Source organism: Lactuca saligna, chromosome 9 (genome assembly GCF_052625555.1).
Source record: "Lactuca saligna cultivar CGN05327 chromosome 9, ASM5262555v1, whole genome shotgun sequence".
Classification (NCBI taxonomy): domain Eukaryota; kingdom Viridiplantae; phylum Streptophyta; class Magnoliopsida; order Asterales; family Asteraceae; genus Lactuca; species Lactuca saligna.
Window position 1 is genome coordinate 44,019,460 of NC_136425.1, and position 20,630 is coordinate 44,040,089.

At 34.3% G+C, this 20,630-nt stretch overlaps 1 pseudogene; it reads right to left on the minus strand.

Moving 5' to 3' along the window:
* Positions 1-44: 44 nt before the first annotated feature.
* On the minus strand, positions 45-19,766 carry LOC145016289 (COP9 signalosome complex subunit 3-like; annotated as a pseudogene).
* Between the last annotated feature and the right edge of the window lie 864 nt (positions 19,767-20,630).

Sequence of the window (20,630 nt, forward strand, 5' to 3'; positions counted from 1 at the left end):
AGTTTGCAATGTCCTTTACTTCATCGATGTGTTTAAATGTGTCTTCATATTCTTTCCCGGAAAAAAGGTATGTCCTTGAGCATTGATAGAATGTTCCCCTTGAGCTCAAAACCACTTTTAGTTGGAATCTCAAGTGGCACAAGACCTAGTATATTATCCTCACGGATCCGCTTCTTGTAATCTCCCATAGTCATGCTTGTGATGTCCGCCATTTCCTCAACCTCACTTTTTATCTCATCTTCTGAACTTCCTTCGGTAGATGTTTCTAGCTCATATCCTACTTCCTTCTTGCTTGGAGTCTTTTCAAAAAGTTTGAATTTTTTAGCATGAAAAGTATTGCTAGACTTTCCGACCTTCTTGTCTTTCTTCTTGTGGAATTATTGGAGTGTTGAATCCTCAGATCATAAATCACTGAAACAAAAAACAAAATTAAAAAAAACACATAAAATGAATAAAAATAAATAAACTAAAAATTGACTAAAACGTAACCATGGTGTGAAAATGATAACCACAATGTGGTTGTTGCTTAGACAGAAAAATGACTTTTTGCGGTTTTTAACCCACAACAGGATCGAGTAACCAAAAGCAATTAAACTAAAAGTCAAATAAGTCATTCCCCACCCACAACACCAAAAGCTTTGATGCATACAAAAGTATCTATTTGTTTTAAATTTATAATCTAACTTAACTAATATATGCACCTATAGGCAATCTACCTATTCAGATTATAGAATAGTTTGGGTAAGTTGGGTGTCGAACATAGAGAACGTAATTTAATTAATTAATGAAACTACTTCTATTTAAACTAAGAAAACAAACATAAATTGGGGTTTTTTTTTACTGATTTTACAAGGTTAGAAGAACTTAATTCAAATCATTACCAAATTACTAACTAAGCAAGAAAATAAAAATGAATTTACTTCAAGATTAAAGAGTACTTCTGTTCAGTTTCGATTTCACCTTCTCCTATGATTTATTTCTAGTGGCTTAAATATATTGATTACCAATTTGTTAACTAGTTATTATGATCAAATGTCTAGACATACCAATTTATGAATTACCATGCAATGATCAAGCACAAGTTACACACCAAATCGATAATAAGCACAAATTAGCCTATGAATGATATTAGTAACTTTCCTATGGCCAGGTTAACCAACTAAGCACAAATTAAGGATAATTATGCGCTCTAACACAGTTAAAGTTACTAGCATTAATTACTTTATCTAAGATGTGATTTATCCTAACTCTAACTATTTAATGATTATAAACAGAGGTAGCAAATTAATGCAATTAGAATGATCAACTATCACACAAAACATGATTAATATGTAATAAAAACTAGATCTAAAACATATTAGGGTTCAATTATCAAACACAAGTAAAATCAGCATATATCATCAATAAATCGAAATAGATTCATAAAGGTTAGGTTTATCTTCACCAAACATAAGTATAAGGTTTTTAGCCTCTCATAATAGAAGAAAGGGACGCAAAATCCATGTAAATAAGACTAGAGATGAATATGTTAGCAAACTGATTAGATCTATGTATAGTTCTTCTATATCTCTTAAACTCTTGAGCTCCAATCGATTCCTGATCTTCTCCGAGGTTTCTAGAGGGTTTTTGTTGTAATCCTTCTTACAAAATCGGTTGTAAATCCCTCCATTCGATATAATAATAGGATATATATATATATATATATATATATATATATATATATATATATATAGTTTCCATATATCTGGCAACCACGATGTAGTTGAAAGGCACCACGTTGTGGTCTTCATGGATATCCCGTAATATCCAAGTAAACTCATTGGCTGAGAATCTACCATTCTCCACGTCGTGGTGGATGATCACCACATCGTGGTCTTCTATCTTCAAGCCTTCTTTGTCTCCTTTTGCCTTAGTTCATTTATTCATGCTTCTAGCTCCTTGTTTGCTTCTTTTTCATCTCAAGCATGTCTTTTCTACTACAAAATAGATTTCAAATATAATAAGTACCTTATGTCCCAAAATAAACATAATTGTGGCTAAAAGTATTAGAAATATGTAAAAAATACATCACTAAATATGTACATATCATTTATGTTTCTTCAAAGTTTCACGATTAAACCGAATCAACATTGTGTATCTTAAAAAGTGGAGTTTTGATAGATTGATTATTAGCCTACGTAATCTAAACAAAAGTCATAGTAGTCGTTAAACCGAGAGTGTGCATATAAGGAATGTCCAAATCCAATTTAATATGAGGAAGTTATTATTTTTCGAAGATTCAGTGCAATAGTGTGTGATCCAAAAACCAAAACTGAAATCGATTTATTGTTAGAAAAAAACAATCTAAAAGGATCAATAGTGGATATCATATAGAAGAGTTATGATTTTTTTATGGACTTTAGCAATCTAAGTCTGATAAAAATATAAGTTTATAAATAAAGTGAGAACTAGCCAACGAAGTCTAAATGAAAGTTTTAGATCTCGTCAATAGATACGCATGGATATAAAGAACGTTGAAAACGGAACTCGTATGAAGAATATATGATTTTTTGAAATATCAAAAATTCCCACGTGCGCGCGAGGGGCACGACGCGCAAGAGGCTACCGACATAGTGGCATGGACGAATATGGACCAGACACGTGGCGGTAAGGGGGCAGGATCAACTTCGCTCGACCTGCACAGCGTGCGGCACGCACCTATCCAACTATAAATATCCATTGAAATCATTCATGTCTCATCCCACACTCTCCAATGTCTCTTTCAAAACTCTCTAGTTCTTAAGCTACAAATTTTCCAAACTTCTCAACCTTTTAGCTAGGCGCTGGGATAGCTAGAATTTAGAATAGTAGGTACTCCCGAGTTAGAGTTATTTCAGTGCAATCTCCCAGTTTTTTCTAGAGAATATCTGTAATTTAATCTACACCCATATCACTTTCATTGTAACTTATATTTATATTCATAGTCGTTGTTATGAATTTATAAATAAGATTTTTCAGTGATTCCAAGTTGTGTTATTGATTGATCTACTTGTAGGATTGATGTCTAGGCTGGAATTAGTGAGATCTGTAAAGTGGGATTTCAAAACAGTATACTCTGTATACCAAACGGACCCTACCTCCAATATGATCATACCCAGTTTTCCCTTGATAGATCTTAATGTAGACATTAGGATTGTTGAATAATCTAGACTATCATTAGTTATAAGAAATATCATGCTAAGGTGAACGATGCCCAAAATCCGAGGCATCCACTTTTAACAAGTGAGTGCATATTTACATTAATCTTACACATAGATATGAAGTATTTTAATTGTGTAGATGCAATGTGTGCCTACTACATGTATTTGCAATATTTATGCTCAATGTGGCTTACTTGGTTAAACCATATAAAATACTGAATTACTTATTTTACATAAATCTTATTGGGTAGTAAAGGGTTGAGGAAAGTAAAATACATTATAAGCTTGTAACCAACATTGTAGCTTGTAGTACTAGGGAGTAGTCATCTAGTAGAATTTAGGTGACAATAACATACTATTCTAGACACGTCTGGCGAACATGGTCAGGCTTGCAATCCTGTAGATGTTTATAAGTCACAAATGGATAGGTTTACAACATGTAGGTGTTAAGGAATCTAATATGTGTAGGTCTATGACATGTAGGTGTTAACGACACATACATGGATAAGTCTCTGATATGCAGATATTGAAAGACCACATATGGACAAGGCTACGAAGTGTACATATAAATGTACTATACATGGGGGTATTCTATTCACCTCCATGGGTGCATTTTTGACATATATTATCAAGGAATCCCCAATGCAATATTGTTCACTCAGGGATCCTTTAGGATAGCTTTCCTTGTGAATATCGTTATACGATTGGGGAGCGAGAATAACAGGAATGGGTAATTTGGGTTAATTATTTGGTATGGAAATATATATTTAAAGAATTTAATTATATTATTGTGGTTTGAAAACCGTATGTACTCAACAAGCTTACCAACCTAGCCCACTAAGGTGCTGTTTGTTTTTTCTGAGGCAAAATGTCTGCAGTCTGCGGACCACATCTGTAGACCTCTGCAGTAGGAAGAGGTGGACCAAACATCTGCAGTCTGGAAAAAAAAAGATTGTTTGTTTTTTTAACATCTGCGGGCTATTAAAATAAACTGAAATCTAAATAAACTGATTTTTTAAAACTTCAAAGCGATTTTTTTATATATTTTTACGACTTTATTATAAATATATAACGAATCTAGATCAACTTTTATGTATTATTATATAAAAAAAATGGTATTAATTCACATACATATTTGATTAAAACGAACAACTTTGATTGTAAATGTTATAACTAAACATTATAATTAGTGATCAAAAAATTTGATACATAAATAGATGGAAATAAACATCGATTTTTTCAATTAAAATCTATTAAAAACGTACGATAAATATTTTCTCGAGAAATTGATCATACTCTATTCAATAAAGTTTTACAAAATCTTGGCAAAAAAATATAAGAATATATTATGATTTTTTTTTCATATTTATATAAACAACTTCAACGACTATTATTATAATAAATTTTTATTTATAAATTTGTTAAAAATATCATGTTTGTATCGTCAAATGTTTTTTTTTAAGTTTTGTAATTTTTTTTTCAAATTGTTTATCATTAATAAAGTTGGAAAAAATATAAATTGAAAAAAAGCTTAAAAATATAAAGATATATATATGTTTTTTTAGGCTAGAAGATGTCTGAAGATGTTAGAAGACTCTGATCCACATCTGCGCCAAGAAGAGGGCGCACAGACATTTTTAGGTCTGCAGTCTTCAAAAAAACAAACAGTCTGCGAAGACTAATGTCTGCGCGTGGTCTGCACGGCGCAGACAGAAGAGATCTCGCAGATCTGCAGACAAAAAACAAACACTACCTAAGTTTCTATGTATCATAGGTAGCGATACGTAGATATTTGGATACTAGTGTAATTATTTGTTGAGGGATTAAAAGACTTTGTAGGCTACTAGTGTAATTAGTGTATGGCCTGTCAAAGTTTATGCTTATGTTTCTGTATCAGTTATGAACTCCCTAGTTTTTGATAAATCAATAAAACATATTTCTTCATAAATACTTATACGGGACAAAATTTCACATTAATAAATAAACTCTTTTTTAATATAAGCATAAATAAAACGGTATTTTCTAGCAGAGAATATTGGGGAAGTCACAGTTTGTATCAAAGTATTAGTTTAATCAAACTAAGAATTTTAGGAATTCTAGACTTAAACTTTGAATGATAAGGAATGATTGTGAGATGAATGTAGTGACGGATCCTAAGAAGGGCCAAAGAGGGCCATGGCCTCCTCAGTTTTAATGCTTCTAGTACCTACATATGTATATTGTATATATGAAATAAATTAACTAATCTTTAAATTGGCTAGTTAGGACCCTTGATTTAAGCTTAATTATATATATATATATATATATATATATATATATATATATATATATATATGTAAAAAAATTAATAAAATTTAGTTGCTAACTAAGAAACAACATACCAAATTAACCAAAAATCAAGGAGATCACAAAAAAGTTGTAACAATCCCATTAAGGCAACTATATCTCTTAAGCATTTAAATCTATAAAAAAACTAAAAATGTAATCAAATTTATGAAGTTCTTGGCTCAAGTTTTGGGTAATAGTAAATAGTAAACCCCCCCCCCTCCCCAAAAAAAAAAGTATCTATCCACTGGGAAAAGTCAAAATTTCACCAGCAAAATAACGTTGTCGCCTAACTGCACCTCCTCCACCTGTTGTTGTTGTTGGACTGACGACTTCTTTGAGCGCTCGTTCATCTCAACAAGGCGCCAGACTGTTCACCTTGTACATCCCCTTTGCAATCAGTCTGCTCCCTCTTTCCCTAGCCGATCTCCTCCCTACCAAAGTGAGCTACACTTGGTTTGACACGGTACTCTCTGAATCTGATTTCTCTTTATTTATTGGTTAAAGATTGTGAAGTGTGAATGGTGATTATGAAGATATCTATAACAAAGTAAATAACTAAAATCTGACAACAATTAATTTATCTTTTAAGATAGATTAAAATCTGACAAAATTGCTTTATGATAAAGCATGTAAAAATATTTATCGTTTTTAAACTCTGTTATTCTTTGAAAGTGTAATACAAATTTGGAAACGATATAGGGTATATATTTAGTGAAAAGTAAAATTTAATATAGTGAAAAGTAATTAATTAACTTATATTTTTCCTGAAACTGGTTGTTTGTTAAATATATGTAGCTTATTTGTTAAATTTTTGATATTATCATATTTTTTAAATGCTTTCTTTTACATAGTTATTATAAAGTTTTGATTTTTCTTCCTTGGTTTTAGTATTCATGTTCCGCCCCTAGATGAGTGTCTATTTTACTTTAGGTAATATACCTGAATTGACTTCAACATGAGCTTACTTTAGGATAAGATGCCTAAATTGTTGTTATGTGCTAAATGATTTATATTTTATCATGCCTTAGGTTTCCAAACTGTGATTACTTAAATGAAAGGTCTATTTCCAACCACGATTTGGAAAAAGGAATTTTCTATGTTCAGGATTCTAAGCGTTTAATTACAATATTTGTAATGCCTTGTTCCAAATCGTTTCCTATGTGGGGGTGGTGACCCGAAGACCGATTATCATTAGGCTTAGGGCCTTTGAGGAAAAGAGTTTTAGACCCATTTGGGTGTGGGTAATGTAATTTGGATGATCCGGGAGTTAGGTTTGTGTTTTGGCGCCAACGAGTATTTCAGTAAAGTGTATGTTCGGGCTATTATGAAATTTGAATTTTTGTTTGGAAAGTTTTAAGTCAAGGATGAGTTGGTAGAAGTTTAGAGATTCTCATAACCTTTCTATGGATATAAAGAATGTCAAAATTGGAGTTAGAACGAAGAATTTATCCTCGTTTGAAGTTTGGTTGGTTTTAGGTTGTGTTGAGTATGTTGGGCATATAAAGAGGAATATGTTGGGCGTATTAAGGCACCCTGAGTGCACAATCAGTGCCCAAACCCTATTTTCATGGTTTGATCCCTATTTAAGCTCCTTAACTCCCTAAACCCACTTTATTCTCAGCCTCCACCCCTCCAACACCCCTTCCATGAAACTCTAATCCTAGTTGAGCCTTATGTGCTAAAAGAAGGTGTTTTTGAGTGCTTTGGAGTATGCATTGTACACCTTGGAGAAGAATGAACTTCTTGGAGAAGTGTTGGTTGCTTTGGAGATTGTACATCTAGACTTTTTCAAGTTGATCTATCTTGTAGAGGTATAAAGTTTGAATCTTGATGATGCATTTGTTAGATCTAACTAGTTTGAGATATTATGAGCTTTTGTTTGTTTTAGTGCATAAAGTTTATATCTTGAAAGTTTGTGACCTTGTTATAGATAAAGTTTGAAACTTCACCCATCTAAACATCATCTTGATTCAGATATGGAAGTTGGATACTTGTACTTAATGGATTAAGTTGAAAAAGATGAACTTTTGGGTCCTTTTGAGACTTAAAGACAAGATCTTGTTTTTTGGGACCATTCTAATAGATAAAGTTGGAAAGTTTACCAATTATAAAGATATTATCAACTATTAAAGTTTGATCTTGGGCCTTCTATCCCTTCCATGCAAATCTGCTAAATAAATTTGGGATGCACTACAAGATCTGTTTGAAGATTCAAAGAACATGAAGGATAAGCGTTTTACGTCCATTGTAAACGACTTTGACACCTTTATTACAACTCCTGGTGAGTCTATAGCCACTGCATTAAATCGTTATAGGATCGTGGTGAACATCATGATGACATATAGAGTAGTCCGAACTCTACTCGAGTACAACCTCAAGCTTATCAATAGCCTAGGAAAAGGATGGGGAAATGTCAAGTCATGTCTTCAGAGTAATGGATCTCTAAAGAAACTGAAGCTTTATCATTTGTTTGATGAACTACAAGGTCATGAATATAATGTTGCTCAAACATTGAGAGAACTTTCAGGAGGTCCTGTCGCTTTAATCAGTTCAGTCAATCCACTGATTCTGAACCCATCTATATCGGATCGTTTTGGAGTCACCCCACTATTCCACCTGCTTAACTTACACCACATGTTACACCAATATCTCTGATTCTTAACTATCCATTTGAAGAAAACATTGAGCTAGATGCTACTGATTCCGAACTTTGTTTCCAACATGAGTTTGCACTTCTATCCGTAAAGTAGAGACGCCCATGGAATCCCAGTAAAAAACACCCTCAAAATCGATTTCAAGCTCCTCATTAAATCAATCTTAAACCCTAAACCCACCGAAAATCCACATGCATACCAACCCAACATTACGAATCGTTCCTTAAAACCTTAGGAAGTTCCAAACTCAGTAAAACCTAAGGTTACATGTCACAAATGTGGTCTTGGAAACCACTATTCTAAGGACTATTTGGATAAAATTCCTCATAAACCAAAAGTGAAAGATTCTACCTATTATGGTCATCAAGCACAAGAACTTGCAGAAAATGAAAAGGGCATTTTTCACTACAGTTTCAAGAATTGTTGATGGGTATTGGTTTATACTTTACTTTTCTAGAAAAATGTATTTTTGTGTCTTGGACCGTAAACAACTTGGTGTTGACGGTCGTATACGTGTTTACGGTCAGTGTTTACGACCGTAAACCCATTTACGACCCATGTTCTCCGACCCATGTTTCCCTTGTGTGTGTGTATATATATATATATATATATATATATATATATATATATATATATATATATATATATATATATATGTAGGTGTTAGGGTGAGGAGTAGAGATTGATGAACAGAAAAAGAGTGTATAGCCTAGACAGAGAAAAGAACAAGTGTGTGTTGGTGTGTGTGAATCTCTTGTATCCGGATCATCATTCTATTTATCAATACATTGAGATTCATATTATTCTTCTTCTCATTCTCTTCTATTTGATCTGACATCATCCATTTGATTGGGATTCTGCACCATCAAACGGATTTGATTGATACACAAGCATTTTGGGGACTAACAATTGGTATCAGAGCTTGGATTGTATCAATCAATTTTGTCAGATCTGGAGCTAATTTGATCTTATTTTTGAAAGATTTTTTGCCTGCCAACAAGCCAAATCCAAGAGATGTTCCAGTGAAACAAAGACCGGCTAAGTCAAAGTCATCTCGAAGATCGGCTTCAAGTTCCAAATCAAGTGCCGAGGTACCCATCGGATTGAAAAAGAAATGGGTTAAACCCAACTACCAATGGTTACAAAAGGCTTAATCTCCTAAATCTCCTAATGACTCTAATATTTCTACATCTTCTGTTTGTGATAAGCAGGATATGTCATGGGATAGAGTACCTTGCATTTATGACAAACGTCGACCTAGTTTCAAAATGGATTGGGTTCCAAAGACCAACTAATCTCGCTCTGTGTCGAAGCAGCTATGGAGGCATATCATCATACTTCAGTTTGTTGGTAGTGGCTGTTCCAGGCACATGATATGGAGACATCTCTCAACTATACAACACTCAGAACTTTGTTCGAGAGTATGTGTACTTTGCGGGAAAGGAAAGAAGGGAAGAAAGGAAGGGATCACATGGGGTTAGTGCTTAATGACATAAAGAATTTTCGGATCTTTTCTGAGATTATGCGTGCTGTTCTCAGACCTTTTGGATGCTGATTCAATCGGTGAATTACGGTTTGCATTTTCTTCTCTATACTCCTGAATTTATCTTACTGTGATTCGCTTTAAAGACTAATTTTTGTTTTAGGATAGTTTAAATTTGCGCATTTACTTTCGTTTATCTCCTATGCACAAATTTAGGGGGAGAAATAAAAATAAAACAAAAATTAGAAAATTTTAATTTAAAATTTTTTGGTGTAAATGAAATATGCTTGAGGGAGATGTTGTGGGAAGTGATATAATAATGTGATAACAGGAAATCTGAATCTGTGTAAGGGACTCAATCTAAATTGTCTAGGCTCTGTGCTCGATGCGCTGGTAGGCATGAAAGATTTTAAATGGACTTGACTAGGGAGAGTTGAAATTAATGAATTCAAGGACTTGAAAAACCTTAACCTAGTTAGATCCTTTTAGCCTGACATCATGACGCTCGGATAGGTTGAGCAGGGAGATGTACATGGGAATCTACCGGTCACATTAAAATAACCCGTATCTAGAACTATGGATTAACTTTTTCTCGATGTGCAGATTCTGTCCTTAATTCCGGTTTTGATAGGGTGACTAGGGAATTCCGATAAACTAGGTCTGTAGAAGGTTATTTTCTTGCTTTCTGTCTCTTAGTCATATGTTGCCTCTTCTGCGTGATCGAGATATCCAACCTGGTCTGTAACATATGCAATTCTATCTCTCTGCATTTTCTCTCTATGCAATTCTTTCTATCTGTTAGCCACATATTATCTCCTTTGCATGACTCATAATCCGACCTGGTACACAGTATATGCAACGTTCTCTTCTTAATCCCTCTAAAAACTTCAGTTAGTTATATGTTTCATCCTTTGCGTGATTGGAAGAGATCCGACCTGGATGTACAGTATATGCATTCTAAATCTATCTTCTCTCTTAATAATTGTCTGCTCACCCGGTCTAAGGAGTATTTTGGAAGTCCTTGATGGCTGGGGCATATCAAGAGGTGGGAAACACATTCTAGTACATTTAAAATTGAACAATCACTAGGTTGTCTGTAGATCTCGCTGCTCAATTTAGGTGGACAACAATATCTTTGGTCGTCGTCAGCTGAATGGTCCTTAAGGAATATTATCTAGGAACTTAGGATCACATTGTCTTGTCACATATAGTATGTCCTAATTTTGTCACAATTTCTCGTGTTTAAGTGGACCACAATACTGACGATTGACCAGAATTATTCATGAAGGGAGAGGTACTGATAAACGGATAAAGGCTATATAAAAACTTTGATCCCAAATCACTCTTAAAGTTAGCTATTATTTTTGTTTTTGTTAAGTTTGTTCATAGTGCTCTTCTAATTTAAATATTAGGGGAAAATTAAAAAAAATAAAATAAAAATAAGAAAATTTAAAATTTAAAAAAATAGTGTTATTTCTATTTTATTTCTTTTTTAGAAAATATGAAAAATCAAAAAATATTTTTGTTTCTGTTTTGATATGTGTGCTAAGTTTTCTTTTAGTTTTGTTTGGTCTTTAAAAGTGGTTTGAGGTATAGATAAGACTCATGGAGAATGTATCGAAGATTTTCTGCGCCAAGGCTTCATCCGTGATCATCGAAGAATTCTCATTCGAAGGAGCAAGAAATGAAGATTATTCTTTCAACATTCAATTTTTTTCTACCCCAGAAGCAAGGTGAAGCTGAAATAGAAGATTATGTGACGGATTGCATTGATGACTCCTCAATCAGTCTGCTGCTATCTTAAACCTGCTGAAGTGATCTAGAAGATTTGTTCTCTATGATATCCTCTCTGAAGATTCTCAAGCTGAAAGCGCTATCTTTCAAGAATCAGTACATCAAGCATCCTCACCCAATGTGTGTTCAATGTCAAATTCTGAAGAAAAGCCCAAGTGCTCAAGATGAAGAATTTGAAGATAAATGTTGAAGCCAATCTCCCAATGAAGATTAACATGGAAAGTCAGCTACTTTTTAGGGGGATCTTGTTGGGTCATTTAGAAAACAAAGTTATAAACCAAGGGGGAGATTGTTGGGTTAGAAATATGGTTCATAGCTTACTTTTCTAGAAAAATGTATTTTTGTGTTTTGGACCGTAAACAACTTGGTTTTTACGGTCGTATACATGTTTACAGTCAGTGTTTACGGCCGTAAACTCATTTACGGCCCATGTTCCCCTTGTATATATATAGGTGTTAGGGTGAGGAGTAGAGATTGATGAACAGAAAAAGAGTGTACTGCCTAAAAAGAGAGAAGAACAAGTGTGTGTTAGTGTGTGTGAATCTCTTATATCTGGATCATCATTCTATTTATCAATACATTGAGATTCATATTATTCTTCTTCTCCTTCTCTTCTATTTGATCTGACATCATCCGTTTGATTAGGATTCCGCACCATCAAACGGATCTGATTGATATACAGGCATTTTGGGGACTTACAGGAGCAAAACCAATAGGATGCTAATGAGTCTTTAAAATATAATAAAGATTCCTTGAACTTGATCCAACAAGGTTCAAGGCATGATTTGTGGAAAAGGGATTCTCATGTAAAGAAGGAAGAAACTATAATGAGGTTTTCTCACGAGTTGTAAAGTATAAAATGATTCATTTTTTATTAGACATGGTTAGTGTGTTTAATCAGGAGCTTGTGCAACTTGATTTTAAGACAACATTTATTCTTGGATGTCTAAATGAGAAGATTTACATGAACCAGCCATAAGGTTTCCTTGATTGAAAGAAAGATCATGTATTTTTGCTGAAGAAAGCTCTTTATCGTTTGAACTAGTCTCCAAGACAATGGTACACAAGGTTTGATTTGTTTATGATTTCGCACAACTATATTCGAAATTAGTTTGTTAATTTTAATTACTCAATGCAATTTTATAATGGTTATATATATATATATATATATATATATATATATATATATATATATATATATATATATATATATATATAGTCATACATGGATGATAAAGGTGTTGCAATCGTTTCAAATTGATCCATCCAAACATGTTGGAATTTTTTTGGCAACACATTTTAAACATTGATTGAAGCACTATACTGACAACAAATAGGGAAACATATTACATGAGTATGGATCCATATTCAAGTGTTCTTGGAAGTCTCATGTATGTTATGGTTTCTACTAGACATGTTCTGGCTTATTCAGTTAGTTTCATGAGCAGGTTTATGAGTAATCCAGAGAACACGCATTAGGAAGAGATCAATTACATTATGTGATACTTGAAAGGAACGACTAACATTTGTCTAGTGTATGGTGCTAACATACAAAATAATGACTTGGTTAGATACATAGACTTTGACCATGGTGGTGCTCTGGTGAAAAAAATTGCTTACAATGCTACATCTTCCCTTTATTCGGATGTGATATAAGTTGGAAGTCAAAATTGTAGCCGACTATTGCTTTGTCTATAATTGAAGCAAAGTACATTTCAATAAATGAAGATGTAGCACTCATTCTCTTGGTATGTTTTTAGATTATTTAATTTGAATTAATTAAATTTTGGAATTTCTCTGGGTAATGGGATGACCAGTTCACGATCCGGTCTTTAATAAAAGTCACGATGTGAAGGTCTTGATGTGAATAACCTTAGAGGAATCGGGATTCAGGCCTATTTAAAGGTATAAATCCCTACGACTCAATCATTCTCTCATCCCCCATCATCAGAGAACACTCCTTGTTAATCATTTCCTCTTTCCATTGATTTTTTACTGTTCTTTTTCCTTGTTGTGAAGCTTGAAGGTGAATTTAGTTGTTGCAAAGAAGATCCAACCACTCAAGTCTCTTCTAGACCTTTTGTAAGTGTAAAGTTCCTTCCTTTATGCTTTTTCTCTCCAAATTTAATGGTAGAATGAAGTTTTAAGTCCTTTAAGTTTATGTTCTTGGAGTTTGAGGAACTTGAAAACTTTGTAATGTAATTTCTTGGTAATTTAATTTATATGTTGGGATAAAACGGACCTTGCATGCATTTATATGTTGGTAGATGTTTAAAGGAGTTAAGTCCTTACAGGAAAAATTGGAAAGAAGAAGATGAAGTTCTTGGTTTCTGTAGCTTAAATTATTATACAAGTCAAGATGGAGATTGTTAAATATGACTTGAGAATTAAAGACCATCAATTGGCTAGTGAACAATCAATTAGTTTATTTGTAGCTAATACAAAGCTACTTGGCTGGCTATGCGCTAACTTGGCTGACAATCAACTGATGAAATACTCCTTCATATCCTCAGGGGCGGATGCAGTAGCCCCAACGGTTTGAAACTTTTTATTTTAATATTCTTAAAGTCTACTTATTCGTTGTTCGTAATACAAAAGGCCCCCAACAAAATTTGGGTAAGGATGATGGAATTTGATAGTGTGGAGCATCATACTTTTAAGTTGAAAACAAATTAAGCCCACTCTTGGCTTTAATTGGTTAACATTTGGAAAAATCTTTTCATTCTTTACTGTGATTCCTTTTTATTTTTTTCAAACCATACTTAAAACCCGAGAAACGTAATTGGTAATCCTTCTCCCTTCGACTTACAACTCAAAATCGACCTTGAACAGGTCATCTTAGTCATACAATTGAGGTTTCATAAAAATGTTTAATATAATTTCAATTTATATGATTAAAGTTTTCTTTCTGAAATATTGATAATGTTAGGGATTGGTTAAAAGTAGGGAACTTGGAGAGATTATCAAATCGGGGTTATCTTATGAAACGACTACACTGCATATAAAGTATTAGAACTTGGAGAGATTATCAAATCTATTTTAAATACATGATTCGCCTGGTTTGGAAGGTGATTTTCGTAGATTGAAGAGGATTTATAAATCACATAATGGGAACTTGGAGAGATGGAATGAAAATGTGGTATCTTATGGAATATTAGGATAATCCAGAAACTGAGACTCTTTTAGTCCTCGGGGTATTTTCGGAAGTCTTTTTATTTAATAGTTTTTCTTTCAGTTCTTGTGTTTAAGTAGGATTCTTTTGTGTTTACTATAAACTAGTGAAGAAACTCGCGTTGCGAGATTAGAATTTATTATTGTAGATGATAGACATGGTAGTAGATGTAGTTTACATTAGATTTATTCATCATTTATTATACATTTATAATTTTGAATTCTTTTGTGGATACACCCAAGTATGAATGGTAGATCGTCTTCCATTGATAGGTCGTGGAAGCCCAAAATTTGATACCTGGAGATGTTTTGTTGTTTGACCCTTCAATATTGGTCTTTTGTGGACTCCAGACTAAAGACAAAAATCGTTAAAGAAAAACAATCTTAAGCTAATCATATGAATCGGTTTAATTGTATACATATTGTTACAGAATATAAACAAAGTTAATAGTGACAACCATAAGACATGCATTGCCCATATTGTTACATTACAATTTGCCCAAAAAATTTTAATTCTTTTTATTTCTTGATAGAATATTGAAAATATGAAAGTTTACTTACATAGAGACTTTGTAATTATTGGTGAATATTATCACAACAAATGTTTGTGAGATCTTTAAGAACAACTCTCCTCTTGTTTTTGTGTAACACTTGATTCCTGGTATGCCTATTATTCAAGTAATGTTTGTTTTTTTCTGGGACTCGAGGAGTTGGAGGCCCAACTCGTCGAGTAGAGTCGTGACCCGTGGACAGTTTGAGTGACCTACTTGATGAGTCAGGAGACTAACTCGGCAAGTAGGTGTTGAGTGAGTGAAACCCTAAATTTGAGGGTTTGCACCCTATTTAAGCACCTTAGCTCAGCCTCCACCTCCCTTATCACTCCCATAAAACATCATATTGAAACCCTAGCCGTTCTTATTGTGTTTTTGAGCCTTGTGGTGCTACTTCTTGTGTTTGAAGATTGGAAAGGAGGAGGAGACTTGTGGGGCCAAGGGGAAACAAGAAGATACAGAGTTTGGAGCTCATTTTCAGCTTATTGGAGGTATGAAGCTAAACCTTTGTCTACAGATATTGATTTTTGGGCCTTTTCCTACATCTTTCTAAGCCCTAGAGAGGTGGTATTCGGGATTAAGTGTTGGAGGCTAGTGTATGCTCTAGATCCAGGGCTATTGGGGGGTTTTATGGCACAAAGGTACCCACTTTGGTGCCATGAACACCCCATGCACCTTGGAGACAATCTTTTATAGCTTTTTGGGCCAAATAGCCCTTGCGTATGCACCAAGTTTGGAACTTTACGTATGAAATGGACATTAGGGGCTAGATCTATGGTTTTGGGGTGTTAAGGCCCATCTAAATCGACTGTATAGTGTTGGTCAATGATGGACTCGCCGAGTTGTTCTTGGGACTCGACGAGTCGCGGTGTAGTGACCACCAAATCTTTCTGTGGATGGACTAGTTGTTTGGGAGGAAAGTTCCGTAGATGTTTAGACACGAAAAGGGACATGGGAATCATGAGACTCGACGAGTGTATGAGCAGACTCGATGAGGCCAAGGCAATCTCCCAATCTTTGAAGATGGACTCGACGAGTTGTTCATACAACTTGGTGAGTCATAGACTAGACACGTTCTTATGAGGGAGATGAACTCACCAAGTTGAAGGAAGAACTCGACGATTCGGATGAAGATGGTCCCAATGGTTTGAATGAAGGAAAACTCGACGATTCCTCGCTAGACATGACGAGTGGAGTTGGGGTTGCATCGTGTTAGTGGAGTATGGACTCGACGGGTTGGTAGACCAACTCAGCGAGTCAGTTCAACTAGGCATTGACTTTGGCCAATGTTGACTTTGCCTGGTTTTGGTATTGTATTGACCCTGGTTAGGGTTGTATGTTCTGTTTGATGATTTGAGGGTTGTCATGTAGGGATTGAGGAGTCGCGGAGAGCTGACCTTCACGCCAAGTATAGTTCAGACACCACACGATATCGAGGTAAGTTACCTTCTTGTACGAGTGGGTCTAAGGCACCAAGGCCGACCCACTAGTAATTGTTAGTTGGGATGGTTATCTTTGTGATAAATGTCTAGTTTGATTGTTGGATATGCGAGTATGCAAGACTGCTAGATATGTGAGTATGCTAGTTTGCTAATTGCCATGTTATATGAGATAGTATCAGTAGAAAGGGACCAATCCCCAATTCGGTTATTGGGACCAATCGGTAGGTCGGACACCCCAGATATGTCTGAGAACATGATTATGATATGACGTTATCTGTTAGTAGTAGGGGTGAAATAGTCCCCGTGTTCAGTTGAGATAGACCGGAGGGTAGGTAAGCACCCCAGAATAGCTCGACATGGGTAGGTCAGCACCCCAGAATGGCTTGACATGGGTAGGTTAGCACCCCAGAATGGCTTGACATGGGTAGGAAGGGCGCCCCTGAATTGCCCAGTAGTATGTATGCTATGTGGTATGATGGGGGAACTTACTAAGGGGAAGGAGCTGGCGGTGTAGCAGCGCATCATACACGCACACTTATGATTTCTGCTTAGAGTTTTCTTGGATTGTACTCTAATATCTTGTTATTTCAGATGATTTGGGTTTGAAAATGATACTATGGCTTTATGTATTGGCATGATTTTGGCAATGCTTTGATGAACCATTTTATAAATCACCTAATCAAAAGTGAAATTTTTTGGCCTCGAATTTTGGGATGTTACATTTTGGGCACTTGAAGCTGCAGTAGTATTGTTGTTTCTCTCATCTAGAACTGATCTTTTAGGATTTTTAACCAAAATACAATTTTGTCATTGGCCTTTTGGTACCTCAGACTCATCCATTGTGGTCAGCTTCTTTGATAGTTTCATGATTCTAAAGTTCAGTAACAAAAACAAACATCCATATATTATCACTATAACATATTTCTTAACTTCTTCTATAATAAATTACATGATGATGAATCTTTTTAGTTTCAAGATTATACCTTAAGATGGATGAATCAATATGCTTAATCATCTCACATGTTTTGTATTCCTTAGGATCCTCAAGGAATCTAACATGTCATCATGTTGGTTGATAGTTGCATAGATCTCACCAGCTTCAATCTTTTAAAAACTTACAAAGTCAAAACATAAGTATAAAAAAAATCAAAAAGAAAGATGCTTATATTCTAGTTACCATTTCAAGTACATCCATTTTATCCTCCTTAGTAGCACTTATAAGTACAGTGTTGGCTATGTCTTGAAGCGGTAAAGTCAAATGTGTCTTAGTCAACCTCTGAATATTCCTTTTGGTCATAGATGACACAACTTGCTTTACCAATTCAAGATTGTTTCCCTGCAAAAGAAAGTAAATTATTATATATGTTCTATGTTTTCAACTTCACATGCAAAAGGAGACTATGAACTATGAAACTCACACTCTCAAACTTCTCCTGATTCGATACTACAAATTCTTCAAGTTCTGGAACATTTCTAGTGTTGTAACTATTTGCCAACTAAATGTATGGCTACATGGAAAAAAAACATCATATTTATTCATTTTGAAGTTGAAACAACAACCACATTGATTAGTGGCCGAATTGCATGTAATCTGTGTGTCTTAACTATTTTGTACGTCCCTTCCAAGTAGAAGAGCGGTTTTAATAGCATCCAGTTAGATGACGTAGTAATATATTAATGTTTGTAGTTGATTAAATTAGTCGAATAAATTCAAAACGTTTTGTTAAAGAAAAAGTTATAGTGAAAACTCACTATTGTAGATTTCTTAGTGTACTATTGCAATAAAGAACACGTGTGGTTGCAACCACCTCTTTAGTAGATACCCATGAAGAAAGTCCGTGGAAAGACTGAAGTAATATTAACACAAAGCAAAGACAAAACCCAATTTCATAGAACATAGTGAAGATGCTATTTAAACAATATTATATTCTATATAGAAAGATTAACCTTATCTAAGCATATCGTACAAAGTAAATAAACAAACTCGTAGATTATAGAAAATTGGTTAAACCTATTCAGACATTTCAATAAGTAGCTTTCAATATATAAAGTCAAAATAAACATTTACAAAACTTAGTAGGATGTAAAGTATTGAATTCATATCCAAAAGTGTACTCATTGGTCAATCCTATTACATAAAATTTAAAACAAACCTTTTCACCAGACCGAGCATGACCCCAACCTATGCATGTGTTCTCAGCACCAACAAAATGATGCACATTGCCTAAATCTTTGTGATCTACGTTCCAAACAGTACAAAAAAACACACAAAGGAAAACAACAAAACTGTAGCCTCAGATGTTAATATAAATATAAATACTTACGTGCTTACTGGTCAAGTTTTCATGGGAAGAAGAAAAACCTGAGAGCCACGAGAGGTTTAGGGCATCCAATCATCATCGGTGTTCTTTATCTTATCCCAAATGTACAACTACCCTCCACCTGAACACAAATATTTCCACTGATGAATAAAACAGTTAAATTTTATTTAAAAGAATAGAACGACATGCCAGTTGTAAAAGCATAGTTGATATATCCAACTGTAATAGATGTACTTAACAAAAAGTTAGTGAAATTCGTAAATAAGTATTTAACCAAAATAGTATAGGATAAATTAAGTGTATGTGTGGCCATTTGAGTCCATAGCAACTGAACACACCACACAACCAAATTAGGGACATAGAATCTGTAATAAAATATTTAAAACGTAAGACACCGAAATGTGATTATTTATATAAAGATACATAGAATTTATAAATAGTTTATATGGTTTGATCGATTAGTAGCTTTAACTATCCTTTGTCACAACAATCCATTGAAGAGCGTAAAGTAACATAAAAACAAATTCATTAGTGACTAAGGAAATTGAATCCACAAAAAATGGTACACAAAAGCTAAAAATACCTCTTTGTATAGCTTAAGTGGGTCAATATAATCTTATAACCCTAGAGTAGCCATTGGCCAAAGAAGATCATCTCCACTGATGGTTTTCTTATTCTGTTTTTGACACTTATCACTCACCTTACACAGATTAAAATCAATTTCAACTATCTAGAAATCAAATTCAGTAGAAGTTTTTAGATGTATATAAACGTACTCGTTGGTGATAAAGCCGATAAACTCACAACATCCTCCTTAACAATATCCTTTGCATTCTTAGCCATTTTATCATTAGCAGGTAATGCTTCCTTCATAATTCAAGCTGATATACCCAATTCCAACTCTGAAGAAGACTTAGAAACTTGTTCATATGAAAAAAAAAAATAACATGATCATGTATAAACCTACGACATATTTGATCTATAACAAGCAATATAAACATATTACCTTCTCTTAGGCATTTCCACAAACACTGCATGTGCACTTTCCTTTACCATATTAACAACCTCTATACACCAATCCTTTTCAACCGATATGTCGAATCTATATAGTTAAATATTTCCACACATAGAGAATTGTAAAGGGTTTGAAGTACTTATTCTCGTTCAATCTCTTATGTAAAACGCCGGTATGTGGCAGAGCCCAATCAAACCTGTACAAAACATTAGCCAAGGCCTTCTCATTGATGGCCATGGTAAATATCCTTCCAGGGCAACTCCTCCTTCCAGCACCAAATGTAAGCATGAACAAAGGTGAAGCATCAATGGGTCCTCCATATTGAACGGTTTTCAAAGCTTGAGAGTTTCTCAATTGAAGACCGAACGAAACTCCGGAGTAGATAGGAAGAGGGACATGAGAAGGGTTTTGAGCATTCTAACACTCCTAAGGTATGCATACAACCGTAGATATCTTGGATATCTGTTTTCTCTATTATACATCCAAACTTGAACTTTCCAAGGTATTACCCTAGCTTGCATACAAAACTTTGATACTTGGGTACTAAAACAAGTTAGATGACATACATTTTGTTGTAGTTGGAAGCCTTAGACCTTTAAGAACTTAGTGCCCTAAGTGTTGTACCTCAAATGGAATCACACAACACCACCAACAATTGAGGAACTTAAGAGGAAGTCACTTGCACTCATAAA